Raw genomic sequence first — 16,328 nt, 5'->3', positions numbered from 1 at the left:
GCACAAATAGTCCAACATGATGGGGGGGGTGTTGTTCTATAAAGCTCTTTAAGTCTTCTTATCCCATGCTATTTAGGAAAATCCTGGCCCAGGGTACCAGCCACTTTTATTACATCAATGACACAAGAGCGTCATGAAGTGGTCAGAAAAGGACTGTGCAGCAATGAAACTTGGCTTTGTCTCTCTGGCTGGGAAGACCCCAAGTGTAGATAACGTGTGCCAAGACCTAACTAGGAAAAGAGTATTTCTGCTGTGATACACACGACAGAGCTATCCCATGGGGCATGGCACCCAGCAATGAAAGATTAGAGCAGCCTCAAACTGCTCTAAGTTGAGCCAAGAATTCAATGGACTCAAGGATCGAGCAGACCCAAGATCAGATGCTGCTATCTATCCCTAGCACTACATTCAGTTGGACACAACAAACCAGTCACTGCTTTTCTGTGTCCCAGCCCAGCTCAAGGCCTTGGGACTTGCAACCCTTCTGCAGATACTGGAATTTGCTCTACTCAAACTTGCCACTTCCCTATAGTTATGGTGAGAAACTAGTCCAACTCGTAAGGCCTCTCTGAGCAAAACAGTCTGGAGAATGGTTAACAAATTCTTCCTGTCATCAAGAGCTTGGGGTTTTTTGAGTTGCTAGGGCTGCTGAGTCAGTTTTGTATGTGTGTGGCTTAGTTTCCTTGGTTTATGCTGAAAATTTGCAGAATATCTGAGGCAGATCACACTTCGCCCATCTAACATCCAGGTGGCCTGTTTGCAGACTCTGGATAACAGCAGAGACATCACACTGAGGTTTCGTTTGACACTAGCATGTGTAGAATTTACTTCAAATTAAGGACAAAATTTGAAGCAAGCACACAATCCAAAAAAAACAAAGACACAATTTCTGGAACATCTTCAAGTCCATTCCGGGCCCTTCCTTGGTGAAGAAAACCATGGTCTAGCTGAAGTGTACTGAAAATGGATGGAGGATGTGGGTTTACAGGCAAACTGTTTGTTCCTCAGAATTTAAACAGGAGGAACATGTTTCTGGGAAGCTTGTTAAAAAATAGTAACAAAAGGTCAGCTGCCAATGTAGGTGTTATCTGTAACAAATCAAGCATGAGCCATTTCAGGAGAAGAAATCATTTGAGAATCCAGCCAGGGGTAACATTTACAGGAAGGATGCCCTATGCTTGTGGACAGCTGCAAACAATGAAATCCACTCCAGGAAGCTGATTATGGGACGGTAGCAGGTTAGGTAGCAAGAACTGGTGTCTCACAGCTGGTATTGGAAAGGCTGGCAACATCACACAGGTGTCTGGGTGCTAGAAACTCCATAGCACTCAGTGAAGGAGGACTGCAAGGTGGCACACAATGCCAAGGTTCTGTTGACTCTAATCAGAACAGCAACGTGGGAACAGCAGATGTAGACATGTTATTCCTGGCTCAAGATGCCCACATGGCTCTTGTTTGATCTTCAAGACATTTGAAGAGGTTGTGTGCAGAAGGACGTATCGATCTCCTCCATGCTCATGTCTCAGAGGCATGATGTGGCTAGAGGACCAGGGCTGGCTGCCACATCACAGAGTTTGCATCTTTGTCTCCCCTGGTTTCTCTTCCGAATCTGTACTATTGTATCTTTCACAAATCTCAGCAGCAGATCTCCTGTCCTGGTGGAATGAGGATGCTGTGAAACATGTCAGCATTTTGCTGGTTTGCAGGCAGGCAAATGTGTGGTCCATTTATCCATCATCAGCCTTCCCCAAGAATCATCCATGTTATTGGGAAAGCCATTTTATGGGAAATTCTATGTCCAGCCCAAATGCTTCTGCATTCCTCAATAACTAACTATTGCTTGTGGAATCCAGAAACTATATTACACCACTTCAAAAGCCAGGATTTCTTATCTTCAGTCAGATACAATGATGAAAACACCTAAGGAGAATGCACATCCAGATATCTCCTCAAGCAGTAAGATCAGAAATGACTGCGCTGTGTGGAAGGCACTTGAGTCCCCTGTGTTCCTGTTAACACAGAACTGTCTTTTCTGGTAGATGAGTAGTGACAGTGCAGATCTTCAAAGCACCTCCTTTTGGTTAACACTTTGCTGTCCTTGCACGCACACCCATTCAATTCCCATCTGATTTTAGCAATTGGTATCTTGGCATTCAGCATAAAAGAAAATCATTTTACCATCTGCAATTAAGGAATCAAGACTTTCAAATTAGATGAAATAATTAGGTCTGTTTCATATGGCACATAAAATCTTAATCTACCACTGAGCTTCCCCTCTGTTCATCAGTTATCACAGTGCCTGGTTTCAAGGCATACTGTTTCTTCTCAAGTCTGGAATTACTTCGGTTAAAACAGTCTATCTGCTGAAGACACTTGATAAATACCACGTGCATCCATCATTAGGAAAAATGGAGCCTTACCATTATAGCTGCATATGACAGGAGTTCAGGTAACACTTGCTGTAATTAGAAATTAATTTGATTTGAAAAGGCTTGATCTGGATTCAAGTTCTTCCCAAAAGAAACATCCTTGAGATCTATGCTTTTGGCACCACCACACTGCTTACAGATAGAGATGGTGATTCATACACTCCTCCAGGCTTCAAAGGTTGAGCCCTCACCAGCATGGAAGCTACACCAGACTAGTGGCTGTGATTTTGATTCATCATATGGAGCTTCCCCCATATTTCCTATGGGAAACACTGGCAAGATGAACTTACAGTGCCACCAGGAAGCCAATGGCAGAGACGACTACCCTAAAGCACATGTCTGTGGTGTACAGAGGCTGCTTTCACTTCATACTTATGGGAAATTTGGGGTCCACAGCGTCTTGTTTCTGTCCTGCATGGATCTTTTCATGTCTGAAGGGGCAAGCCTGTGAGAACTGGAAGATGCTGTTTATCCTATATCCTTCCCACCTCAGCTGATCCTGCACTGGAAAGTGAGAGCACAGAAGCTCATAGGAATGCATTTCCACATGGCCTTTCCTACTGCTCCCTGCCAAAACAAAGGAATACTGGGAGAAGGGAGGAGTTCTAAGCATCACCCAGCTCACAGCCCTTCCAGGAGTGGCAATGGTTCTGTTTGCATGCATTCTTCAAGGTCTGAGGAGCTGAGGTGTCTAGTGAGGCTCACACCACACAGTGGCACTGGTACTGGGTTGACATCCAGATGTAAATACCTTTGGCTATGTGTCTCCACAGAGAGGTCTCTGGCCCACACTGTGTGAATATAGTCAGCTCTGGGCTTCTCCAAGCTGGACACAGTGACACCTGGATCCCCAGGTGAGCTCAGAAGCTGACTGCATCTGCTCAGCATCTGCTCACCCAGGGCAGTGCCTCATACCCACTCCACAGGAGCCCAGGGACAGGGACAGGTGTGCTGTGGGTACCTACATCTCCAGCACTGGCAATCAGGCTGCACTTGTCATTTGCAGTCCCATGAGGCTTGGAGGCTGTGCGGTGAGATGCTATTGGGCTTACTGACTGTGATAGGTTTGAACCAGAGGTGAAAAGGTCTCGTATCCCATTCCACATCCTATGCAGTGGGGGACTATGCAGCCCCACTTTAATCTCTCCAAGAAATTTCATTGTAAGAATAACTTAGTATGTCTCAATGGTTTTAACATTTCAAGGACAGAATTAAAGAACCCACAGCCTGCCACGGAGTGGTGAACAGCTGTGTGCTGAATCTGCTTCTGGGCCCATGAGGTGCAAACAGGAGAGGAAAGAGGCAGGTCTCAGCACGGGACCCCCTCCAGTCACAGAGGAGGGAGGTGGCAGTGCACTGGGGAAAGCCCCCCTGCTCACAGGGGAGGACATGTCAGCAGGGGATGTGGAGCTTTGACCTAGCTCAAGGAGAGCAAAGGGGACCCAACCTTCCCTGGAGCTGCAGAGGAGAAAGGGAAGAAAGGGAAAGGAAACAGCCAGGACAAACATATTCTTAGAGGAAGAGTCAGGAAAAGTGAACAGTGGCACTCACACAAAAAAGAAAATATAAACCCTTCTCCCCCACCCCTGCCCCTCTAGTCTTTTTTCTGAACCTGCACAGCTCAAACTGCAACTGCCAGAAGAATTTCAGAGCTACCCCTCCTCTGGCAGTTGTACAGAGGTCTCCTCTCCTCCAGCCAAGTAATTTCCATATTGACACAAGAATTACACTCACTTACTTGCAAGACAGCTGATTAATCCCCTCGATGTAGTAGCATACCCCACCATTGACACAATAGGACTTGGCTGTTTCGTTGCATTTTCTAGCATGCCCGGACCAGGAGGAGAGAGTTGTGGTTACTGCAGGGGAAAAAAAACCACATACAAACACACAAAAAGGATATATTGTTATTTCCTTTGTTGGGCAATTCTGTTTTCTTGATGATTTTCAACTTGTTCATTTGACAAAATAAAAACCCCAAGAGCTGCAAACCTCAGCCTTTGCCTATAGACCCACCTTCACCTCTCCAGGCCCTGGGGCTGCAACTTGACCTTTCCCAGGGAAAGTGGCCAAGTGAGTAAGGAGTTGAGGACACACCTTCCTCGTAGCAGCCAGCATGCCAGGACAAGATCATCTTTTTGGCAAGCCATAGAGAAAAGTGACCCTTTCCCACCTCTCCTTGCCCTACCCTTACACGTGCACACAACCCTGCCCCAGCAGGCAGGCAGTGGGTTAGGAAGAGCCTGTGCTGCAGAATCACAGTGGCATGCTGCTGAGGCCTGATTTGCATCGTGACACTGGACCAAGATACAGAGATACTGCAGGTGACATTTCATTGTTCCATGTCTCTGGGAGGAAATAAGCTTTCATATCCAGAAGCAAGTGCCTTTGTTGTTGCTGGAACAGGTCCAGTGCAAGCAAGAACAGCTCCATCTCTCCCTCCCCTATTTCTGAGCACTCCTCTGTCATGCCCCAGTGGTGCTGCCTCAGGAGACTACGCAGAAGTTCCGCAGGAGAAGTCAGTCAGCCCCTGGTCTGTACTAAGAGGGGTGCAGTCAGCATGACTCCAGTTTCCTGGGATACAGATGCTTTTACAAATCCAAATTTCTTTCTGAAGAACAAACTTTCCAGGCAGGTAAGGTACAAACAAAAGTGATGGTACTCCGCAGATTTTCTCTGCAATTCCTGTCTCTGAATGACTCAGACAAACTTACAGCCCAAACCAGAGAGAACACACAGGCAAGACAAAGGCTTCCAAGAAAGGAAAAACCTTTTGTTAGAGCAACTGATACAGGTTACAAAAGCAGACCAGCTTTTGAGGAATGCAGACCCATCTTCACTTAACTGAAAGATGGGCTGGGCACTCAAAAGCATCAGTTTTTTCCAAGTGAATACTTAATCTCATTAAAGGTAGTCCCTCTTTCTGCACTACCCACCTTGCTTATACCCTAACACAGTTTTTCAGTGCCTTTTATGCTGTACTGCAGGTTTCTGAGGATATATCCTGCTCCATCCTGTTTTCCAAAGCATGAACAAACCTCATGGAGAGGTTAATGACTTCAGACCAGTTGCTGAAGACTGAACACCTCACTGACACAGGATTCGAGGAAGAAGGCTGGAGCCAGAGCCCCAGGCAAGCGCTAGTCAGAACCATAGCAGAAGCAGCGAGGCATGCCAGTCCTGCCCTGGAGGGAGACGGGGCTGCCCCCATGACTGTCTCACCTCTGCAGCAAGCTGAAAGTCTGCTGCAGGTGCCTGCCCTGCTGCCTCAGGCTGCAGCCCACACCACTGGAGCCAAGGTCTCCGTTCTCTCGTTCCAGCTTCAGCCCAGCATCTGCCAGGCACATCCAGACCCCCACAGGTAAAGCAGGGCTCCCAGCATCCTGTGAAGCCACTCACATTTGGGTGATTGCTTGTTCTGGCTGTCTTGCTTTCAGGACCATCTCTGACTGCATGGAGTCCATGCCTCTCTGAATGAGGAGTTTGCTCATCAGTCTGTGCACAGCAGGAGTAGCCCACACTGTTACCTGCACACACCTCAAGGCAGAGCCAAGTTTAGTGTTCATTTTGCTTGAACCAATGCATTGGACAACACCATTGTCTTCTGTTCCCACAGGCAAATCAATGCCTTCCACTGTCTGACAGAGCCGGGGCTGTGAACCAAGCAGAAATATTTCTATGCTTTGCCTTGAATAACCATTGCCTCTGGGGTTGTCTTTTCACAGCTATCCAGGGCAGAGCAAGTTGTCCCAAAGTGCTCTGCAAATCAGACATGGTGAATACTTCAGCAGAGACTGAAAATGCACACGGCTCTGGGACAGCAAATAGCTGGTCCCCTCCTAGGGCAAGTAATGGCAGCCAGCTGGAAGCCAAATGTGCAGAGCACTGTCAACATACTACACTGTATGTCGGGGTTTAGAACAGACGATGATTTGACCAAGCCACCAAAGAAGTCTTTGCAGAAAACCCTCAAATAGGAAAAATCCCAAGCTTCTGTAGTGAAATTCAGTGTTCTCTTCCAGTTAAGATTAATGGCAATTAGAAGCCAAAGCCATTGTAGAGGTTTCACAATGAGTCTGTATAATTTATATCTTTATGAGATAGTAGCACATTTCTTCAAATGCCAGTGGAGTGCTGTGGGTTCAGGACAGAGGAGCTCTAACTGTATGTGATAGCATCTGGACTTTCTTTGCAAGGCTTCTCCTTTAGCTATTGCTTGATCCAGCCACTTAAACCAAGCCTTAACACCAAATGCTATTTTAAAAATTATGATAAAAATAAAACCTGGCCTGGCAACACGCAATTGTGTCCCAAAACACAGCTGTTCCCAGGCTGTGCATGGGCTTCACTATGCATGTGCCCATGAAGCTGCAGGTTGTGCAGGCTGCTAGACTAGTAAAAGCTGCTGCTCTGCTCTGCAGCTCTCTTGGGGCTGGCTGGGCAGTCTTGTGGAGGCAGAAGCAGCAGCAGAGCAAGCAAAGGCCTGCTAGGGAAGTGTGAAAATTGCAGGGGAGCAGGTACACAGAAGACAGCCACTGTCCCTTCCAACAGTCCCCTAGTGCTGCCTGCCCAGCACACAGAATGGGAGATGCTGAAAGCTGCTCGCAGGGTGGCCTTTGGTTTGAAGTGCTTGCAGGCTTTTACTGAAGTACCTTAAAACTGCACCCCTGAACACTTGTTCAGAGCAGGGAGCAGCAAAACTTCATGAACCAAAGCACTGGTGCAAACTGAAAGGCACATGGATGAAGAACAAGCACAGCCTGCAGGAAGCTGTCGCGCCTGCAACCACCAAATGTACCACTTGCTGGCAAGCAAAATAATCCATCTGGCAAAGACTCAGACCATAAATCCTACAAGAAAGGATTCTGGAGCAAGCCTTCCCATAGTAAGGGAGGAGCAGAGAGGGAAAAATAAAAAGAGCTCAGAAAACTCCCCATAGAAAACACCTCATATAAAAAGGTAGCCTTTCCACCAGAAAAGCAGGACAGGAAGAAGCACTGCTGTATGACGTGATACCAGAGTGGATTACAGTGATGACCAGCTAGAGATTGCATGGGATTTTCAACCCATATAAACAATTTTGTTCCTTTCAAACAAATCCAAAAGACACAGATATGAATGAGGCTTGGGACATGCATGTCTCTAGAAAGACAGCTGTCAACAGGGCTATGCCTGTCAGAAAAATATGTGGTTTATTAGTTGTCCTAGAAACATCTTGTAGACGCTCTTTTAAATCCTGTTTTTGCAAGTATCATGCCTTTTCTCCCAAAGAAGCAGAAAGTGTTTTAAAACAGAATTACAGAATCATATTACTATGGTCCATTTGTTAGCAGCAGAGATATAGCAAAGGCTACAAAAAGAGGCAGTCAGCCCAGTTCCCTGTTGAGAAGAGAGTGTCATGAAATAACACGCCATTGTAAGACTATAATCTGAGCAGTACTGGTCAAAGTGAAGCCCTATCTTGTCTCTGACAGCAGTCAATAGGCAGTGCTTAAGGGAGAAGAGTATGCAATGATAATTTTCTTCTGGCCATCTAGGATGAGCAGCTCAGAAACAACCTGCCAGCCCCAGGGTCTTTACATTTAATAGCCTTTGATAGATTTCTCTTCCATGAATGTATCTAGTTGCTCTTTGAACAAATCTAATCTCGTAGCATCTACAATATTTGTGACAAGAGCTCCAGTGTGATGTACACATGTGCAAAGACACATCTCTATTTACTTCTTTAAACCTGCCCCTTCCTGGCTCTTTTATTAGAAAAAATAGCAATCATCCCCACCCATTTCCCCTGTGCTACGTGTGGCTTTGCAGGCACATCTCCTTCCCTAGCTGGAAAGCAGTGATCTCTCTAGTACTTCTTACACAGAGGCTGACGCGGCTGAAATAGCTTTTTTCTGCCATCTCTGGTTCTGTTTTCCCCTTTGGAGATGGCAAGACCATCCTGCACTCACAATATTTATGTCACCCTGATTTCTTCTCTATTCCATTCATAGCAATCCCTAATGTTCATTTTGAGTTTTGATATATTGAATACAGATCTTTATCTATTATAACCCTGAAATCTCACTCCTGTGTGGTAACATGGAGAGCAGAGCCTCCCAAGGTACCTGACTGCTCTGGGATGTTACTGCAGCTGGGACTTCATGAGAGCAGTTGATGCAACTAGTTTGGGAGCAAAGATGGAGAGACTTGCCAATTCAGACAGGGGTATGATGCGGGGACAGAGGGAAGCAGAACGTCTCACTTAGAAAACGTTAGTTGTGCCTGGGTTGAAGTGTGGCCCCCTTTGACACCATGTGGCTTCAGACAGATCACAGGCAAACATCTCAAAGCATGAGGCCAAGGGAGAATTCGGTGGGTTTCCACCACACTAGCAGGATAACTCCCAGATTAATGAGTTACTTCATGTTACTTCATGTTTAGCTGTATTCCCCCATCAGTCTGTGCCACTGGAAATACCTTAAATATCCACCTGGTCCTGAGCCACCTGCAGTCCTATGACTGATGCCTCACATACTCACATATTCACATACTCACATATTTGCAGTCATGCGTGTTCATTCGCCTCTGCTCCAAACACCATTCAGGTGTGCCTGGTGAGCCAGAAATTACTTCCCACAGGTATTTTACCTTAACTGCAACATGGTACCAGGCAGATTTTACTCCCTATTGGCTGGTGTGGTGTAAGTAAGTCCTTCATTCAGCCTCCTACACAACTCAATCTAACCCAAATAACTCGGAAAGTTGTAAAATTACTGAGACAAATGGAAATCTGAGTAAGCAAGGGATCAGTTTTGGGTGCTAGCTGCAATCTTTGTGGAAAGGGACTCAGGTGAAGGCAGTGGGAGACGATGAGGAGGTTTGTGCAGTAACATCAGTCATGTACCAACTACCTCCCTAAGTAATTCAACAAATTAAGAGCAAGAAACAGGGAATGTGCATGGGGCGAGCTACAGTAAAGAAATGGTGAAATTAGACCAGTGGGAATAAGCAAGGTGCCCCCGAGACAGGGGCCTCAGCAAACACAGAGGCAAACTGGTCACCTGGAGCAGCTCACCCATCAGCAAGTCAAATCTCCAGCTGGTCTCAGTTCCAGGGCTGAGAACAAAGCGGAGGGGAATAAGGAGGTTAGGACGGGGAAAAGAGGGCTGCCTCTTGATGAATGTGATTTCAAATGATCTGAGGCCATGTTTTATTGTTGCTGTCCCAGTCAGTGAGGACAGTGCAGCACAAACACATGAGTTATTCAGAGTACTGTAGTCATTCAGAGTGTCTGTTTTCCACCGCACGCCTAGGTTATTCAGGACTAACATCAATGGCAGGGCAGCAGAGAGGAGAGCTGTGGGCACTGGCCATGTGGACTTCCCTTCACACAATCCATCTATGCAGAAAGGCAATTAATGATGGTGCAGGGATTCTTACACAATTCCTACCATGCACATCATTTAACATTTGTAGACAGCTCACCAGCCGGTTCTCAGAAATCTGGTGAAATACTCCCCCTGCAAAGAATTAATTAATGCAGTTTGGACTATAAATTATAGTTAATTTTTCCACAAACTACAGCTACTGTCCAGGAGAGCAGGAAGATAGTAATAGTTTCACTGGTCCTTTTTTTTTTTTTTTAATAAATAACTTTGACTGGTGGGTTCACAGAGTACAGACACTTTATTCTCTCAATATTTAGACATTCAGTTAGACAGATGAACTCAGCTGGTTGGAGAGTGTATACAAATTGCCTGCTCTGTATATGCCTTATGTACTTACTGATAAAACACAGAATTGCTGAGGTTCCTCTCAACCAAGTTAATCCAGCTTCTTGTCAGAAGAACATGGATGAGGAGGTGTCTGGCCAAGCTATTCCTTAGTTGTAGCACTGTAATCCTGGCGCGAGCCACACTAAACCCATGATTTACACTGATTAATACACTGAGGGGCTGTTGATCCTAACCAGTCTCTCTGTGTCAGATTTCTGTACATCTGGTATGACACTCTCTTCTCTCAATAAACCTGAACAGAGGCTGGATGCTCACTGATCCTATCTGTACATAAAACCAGAAGGGCCTGTGCAGACTGGGGCTCATCTGGCAACAGAGTAGGCCTGAAGCTCATAAAAATTCTGCTCCTGTGTATTTATTCATTTGGAAATGACTCAATAGTTACCCATGCATTTTGCTGAAATTATTTTCCCAGTTCCTGAGGGGTTCGTGAAGATCCATAGCTACAGACTAGAAGTTCATCCCCAAATAAAAATGCCAGGCTACAGAACATTTAGAGCATCCAATATTGCTGATGAGAACAACAGACAGCATTCCCATATGCACTGTTCAGGTGTTTCACTGAGGAGCAAGTTTAAAGGTTTCTGAGTGCCAAGGGACTGCCTGTTTCCATCAGACAGGTAGCTATTGCAGGGGTAAAGTCCTGTGTTACTATAAAGCTTCTCACTGCTTCTTCAGGCTGATCTTTCCAGCTTTACATAGGAGCCTTTCCTATACTCTTCTCTACCACAAGCGTCCCAGAATGCATGTGTTAGCACTGCAGCATTTCATGTTCCCAAATCCCCATCATCAACTGTAATAGCAGCAACATGATACTTCAATGAGGGGATTTGTTCAACAACCTAAGAAGCCTTTTGCAGGACCAGTGCCAGCATGAATGCTTTGCTGTCAGGACAGCTGAATCCCAAGTAGTGAAGCAACATGCCAGGATCACACGATGGAATCAGACAGCACACCTCCTGGTACACAACCTCCTGCTCTGAACGCTGGACTTAGAGGCTCGGTTCTTCCAGGGGACATCAGCTTCTGTCCTACACGTCCCTCCATACTCACCATCTTTTCCTTTAGAGTCACAATGGCCTGTCTTTACATCGCATCTAGAGTAGTAGATGTGATGGCCATGTAAAAAATACAGTGTGCAAAATAAGCAACTACCAGGACCTGACAGCAGACATGCACTACACAGGTCTCTGTGTGGACTGACAGCAAGATCTCCAACACGTACACCTCAAGGTACCATGCCCATGTGCGTGCAGGCTCCACTCAATTACCAACCACACCTCCAGTTGTGGGTTTTAAATTATCTGAGAAAAGGCCATGTCGGGACTTATTTTTAGTCTAACATGGAAAACCGGTCTATCTGCATGGCCATTGGTGGACTGACTTCTGTCTGTTCTCCTCGTGCTCTTGGATGGCTGGGCACCCTTCAGCTCCAAACCAACAGCACCATAGAATCATAGAATCACAGAATGGTTAGGGTTGGAAGGGACCTTAAAGATCATCTAGTTCCAACCCCCCTGCCATGGGCAGGGACACCTTCCACTAGACCAGGTTGCTCAAAGCCTCATCCAGCCTGGCCTTGAAGACATCCAGGGATGGGGCATCCACAACATCTCTGGGCAACCTGTTCCAGTGCCTCACCACCCTCTCTGTGAAGAATTTCTACCTGATATCTAATCTAAACCTCCCTGATTTCAATTTATACCCATTACCCCTTGTCCTATCACTACAGGCTCTTGTAAAAAGTCCTCCCCCAGTACCCTTGTAGGCCCCCTTCAGATACTGGAAAGCTGCAATGAGGTGTCCTCGGAGCCTCCTCTTCTCCAGGCTGAACAAGCCCAGTTCTCGCAGCCTTTCGTCATAGGAGGTGCTCCAGCCCTCTGATCATCTTCGTGGCCCTCCTCTGGACTTGCTCCAAGTGGTCAATATCCTTCTGATGTTGAGGGCTCCACAGCTGGACGCAGTACTCCAGGTGGGGTCTCACCAGAGCAGAGTAGAGGGGCAGTCCACCACACTCACGTTGGTAGCATTGCTGGCTCCAGGAGAGCACAGTGCCTTCAGACTGGTGTGACCAGGGACTGACAGCCAATTAACAAGCAGGTTGGACATGGTCACCCAGTAAAGGCCATGTCAGACTGTATTTGCAACAAGGTTTGGGGGAATTGTCTGAACCTTAATTACATGGCACATCTTACTGTGGTTCTCTGCTAAAGGTGCAATTCAATTAGAGGTGACTAACAAACCACATCACAGTAATGACATCACCGAACCATTGTAATCATGCAAGTCCACCAAGCCTATCTCACCTGGAAGAAAGTAAGGAAAATATTTCCAACACCCAGCCATGCTAAGCATTGAGGAAGGTATTAAATGGGAGAGGGAGAGTCTGCATGAGTTTAAAGCAACAAGTCTACAAACTTAGCCCAATGACATCACCAAAATGACAGCTATGAAATTTGTTGAACCAAACTGGTGTGTGGAGAGTTAGACTTAATTGGAGAAGGAAGGGCTGTTTACCCTAACCTCCCATGGGGATCTCTAAAGCGACTTCAGGGAGGGCTTGTGATCCCCAGCAGTTGAAATAAAGGCCCAAAAAATGAATCCAGAGAGCCCAGCTTCCATTCAGGTGCCCCACATTATGCCCCAATCCTCATGTTCCCAGCACAACTCAGCACTGTCTCTTCTATTCTTTCTCCCTCTATCATCTTCTCATCTGATCCCAAACCTCTGTCTGCTGCAGAGGACCCATAGAGTGAGATTAGACAGCCCAGCCAGCACTGCCAGCCTATGTAGGCTGGTAAAGGCACTCAACCAGATTAGCTAAACAGTGACCCAGACAAACGGCATGGGCAGAGTCCAGGTGAGCAGCTGCACTGATCTACATGATGGTTTAGAGCATCTGCCCATCACTGTCAGATCCTCTTGTATCCTGACAGTATCCAAACCATGCTTCCTTCACCCAGCCTGTATGCTCTTCTTATGCTCAAGACTTTACCTGTTCGTTGAAGTCAATAAAATAACCTAGAGGAGAACTCAACAGCAGAAAACAAGCAAAAGGGATTACCTGACCTTTTCAGAGATTTCAAATATTATCTTATCTTTTAAAAATGAAACTTTGATAAGATTTTAGTATTTGTATAAACCTTCCATCTTGGAATGCTCTACAGATTGCTCTGAACCTTCTTCCATTTTTGTCTCCATCAAAATGTTTCTAAAGTTTGACAATGATTCCTATTCTGTTTACCAAGCAGGTCTGTAGCCACAGACTCCTGAACCTTGTTTAGCTGCTTCAAGCTGCAGTGACAGGATCACATTACCATTTTGAGTTCTCTGGATGTTGAAATGAGCATAAAGGACCTTTCTCTCCGTATCAGAGCACATGATCAGCTTACACTATCCCTGCAAGTTCCTGCCTGTGAGCTGAGCCACTGTGAACACCCAACTGCACAATGTTAGCCTGTGACAAACGCAAGACAACATGTCTTGTTTAACACCTTTTCACTATGGATGAGGCTACTGCAACTAGCTCATGCTTACTGGGCACAATAGGAAGACTTCTTGGTAAGAGTAGTGGGCATGTCTTCTCTTTTGATCCCCAGTGCTTTCTGAAGAAAGGATCTCTAGGGTTGCTCTAGTCTGACAGTGCTCAAACAAAAACATATACTCAAGGGAAGGAGTAAGACTGTGGTACCATGCCAAAATATTCAACATCATGGAAAGACTTTTTCAGGCACCAGAATTCCGTTCTGAATCTGGCCTTCAAAGTCTAGTTTCACCATGTGGACCAAAGATGGCTTTAAGATTGACAATATACCCCTATGACCCTTAGTACCCATCACACTCTTACACATGCTAAAGGCTCTAGCTCATCTGAAGGTGTCTGCACCACTGAATGAACCTGAGTGGTACTCCATGCCACACACATACCATGTAGTGGGTGCATCAATGTAGTGGGTGCATCAGGCAGCCCAACTCTCTGGCAGGTCCCAGTACTCACCCCGAGTATAGGGCTTCATCCACATGGGCTGGGGTTACCCAAGAATAGAGACAGAACACCTTGGAGACCTGGACTGCATTTTGAGTGCTGTCTGGTGTGTAAACCTGCCTTGTGTCAAGGATGCAGCAGTGGCTAGAGGTCTGTGGCCAATGGAGAAGAGGAGAAGGAAAGCAAGGGTGACTCAGGATGTGGCAGGATTTGCTAGTAGCTACACTTAGAGATAGTAAGAAGGCTTTAACACTGCTCCAATGGAAGAAGTATGTGTTATCACACTCCTTTTCCCAAGGCATGGTTAGAAAGGAAGGCCATACCATCCAGGAAGGAACTGGGATCTTCAGGAAAAACATTAGTTAAAAATGCATACATCAAGAACAATACGCCTATAGAGGGTGAGGCACACGGGGCTACACAGGGTGATGGGGTATGCCCATAGGGATTGTGTGGCCCATGGGGAGTACATGGTGAGCTTCTTGAGATGTAGGCTCTAACACTCTTGCCCAGCCTACCTGGTAGGATGCCTGCCTCGTACCATGGGCCAAACAGAGGTAACCAAGCTGCCTGTGCAAGGCAGCCTCTCCTTTCCTAGGGAACTGCAGCTATCACCAAGTTTGCATAGTGCTTTCTCAACATGGTGTTTGAAGTCCAGTGGATCGTTTACAACTTTTCAGTGAAACAATGAGAAGTGGGACAACCTACAGGTGCCAGACAAGCTTTTCAATACAGATATTTAAAAGAAATGCAAGAATTTTACAAGAATGAGATACTTGTCAGCTTTCCAGATCATCACATCCCACAACATCTTCATTACCTCGCCATATGTTATACACATGTGCAATTCTATGATAGATCATCAGTAACTATAAGAATCAGGGGGATTATGTTTTATTTAGATAAAAATTGAGAGATATCATAAAAGAGGAATGTGAAGGAAAAAGTCAATTACAGCTTTAAATCTGGAGACTTTACTATCTCATCACATCATTAAGAAAAAACAGACAGTCAAGGATAATGTGCCCACAGAGGAAACACATTTTTCAAAAGGAGAAACTTCTGTGCAAGCCACACAGCATTTTGCCAGTTTCCTTTCTATTGTTAAAATTTAGCTTTTAGTGAAAATAGCATATATCTATTGTGATGCAAATATGTAGCATGGATCTATGCTGGTGAGCGCAAAGGAAAAACCATGAAGGATGGTACAGTCATTGCACTAATGGTGCTGCATCTCAGCATGGTATCCCCGGTGCAGTGGAAGGCTAAGCTTGACACGAGCAAATTTTAAGTGCAGTTTTCTACTCAGAAAAGCTTCCAAAGGATACCTGGCCAGTCCCTGCTGTGCCTGCAATCATATTTCCTTTAAAATCATAATAGACTGAGCTTTCCAAGGAGGAAACATCGCCATAAAATCTGCAAAGTGGAATTATTAGGAGAGGCACAGCCAGCTGCACTGTCAGTTCTGGGCACGAGCAGCTGGAATGGAAGTACAGCACAGATCGCAAATTAACCTCCTGGTCCACCGTTTGGATAAGATCCTGGCAGGCTAACCAGCATGCTGACTCTCTGTCCCCCGGTAGGGAGAGGCTCAGACATAATCCACTCCACCTGAAAGAGCTTAACCAAGGGCCAGGCATCTGCCTTCTACACTTGTATACATACTTTGAGTTTTATTTTTGCATGCCCATCTTCTACTGCATGTGTGACAACTAAATAGGAGGGAGTGCTAAAAAACACCTCCAGCACATTAAATCAAATTAAACATTTTGGGAAATCTGGTTTTGTTTTCTGGGCACTCAAGGAAGAATGTGATGGCAAGGCGCAGATATATTTTCTGCAATTTTCTTATGACTTATCCTTAGAAGACTCAAATTGTTGGGGTTTTTTGTATTTCCTATAGCCTCTTTCAGTTTTCTCGCCTATGCTCAAAAAACCCCAAACCAAAACCAACAGAAAACCCACTAAATCAAAGACCGTAACAAACACATCTTATAAGTGTCAATAAATCCATGTACTGAAGAAGCTGGGAATGTTTACAAACCAGCTACAATTTTAAGTAGCATGTTCTTCAAGTTACCATTGCAATAGTTATCAACCTCTCCCTCTCTAAGACAGACAGCAGCAATATAAATC

The 16,328-nt window shown here is 45.6% G+C and overlaps 1 long non-coding RNA gene across 1 annotated transcript in view; it reads right to left on the bottom strand.

Moving 5' to 3' along the window:
• The window catches only part of LOC104507247, a 58,545-nt gene that overhangs the window by 25,645 nt on the left and 16,572 nt on the right, over positions 1–16,328 (bottom strand). Inside the window, exon 3 of the long non-coding RNA XR_727868.1 lies at positions 4,168–4,288. This is a non-coding gene — a long non-coding RNA (uncharacterized LOC104507247). The remainder of the gene's footprint in view (positions 1–4,167; positions 4,289–16,328) is intronic.

Source organism: Eurypyga helias, unplaced genomic scaffold (genome assembly GCF_000690775.1).
Source record: "Eurypyga helias isolate BGI_N326 unplaced genomic scaffold, ASM69077v1 scaffold10433, whole genome shotgun sequence".
NCBI lineage: Eukaryota > Metazoa > Chordata > Aves > Eurypygiformes > Eurypygidae > Eurypyga > Eurypyga helias.
This window is presented reverse-complemented; position numbering and strand designations above follow the sequence as displayed.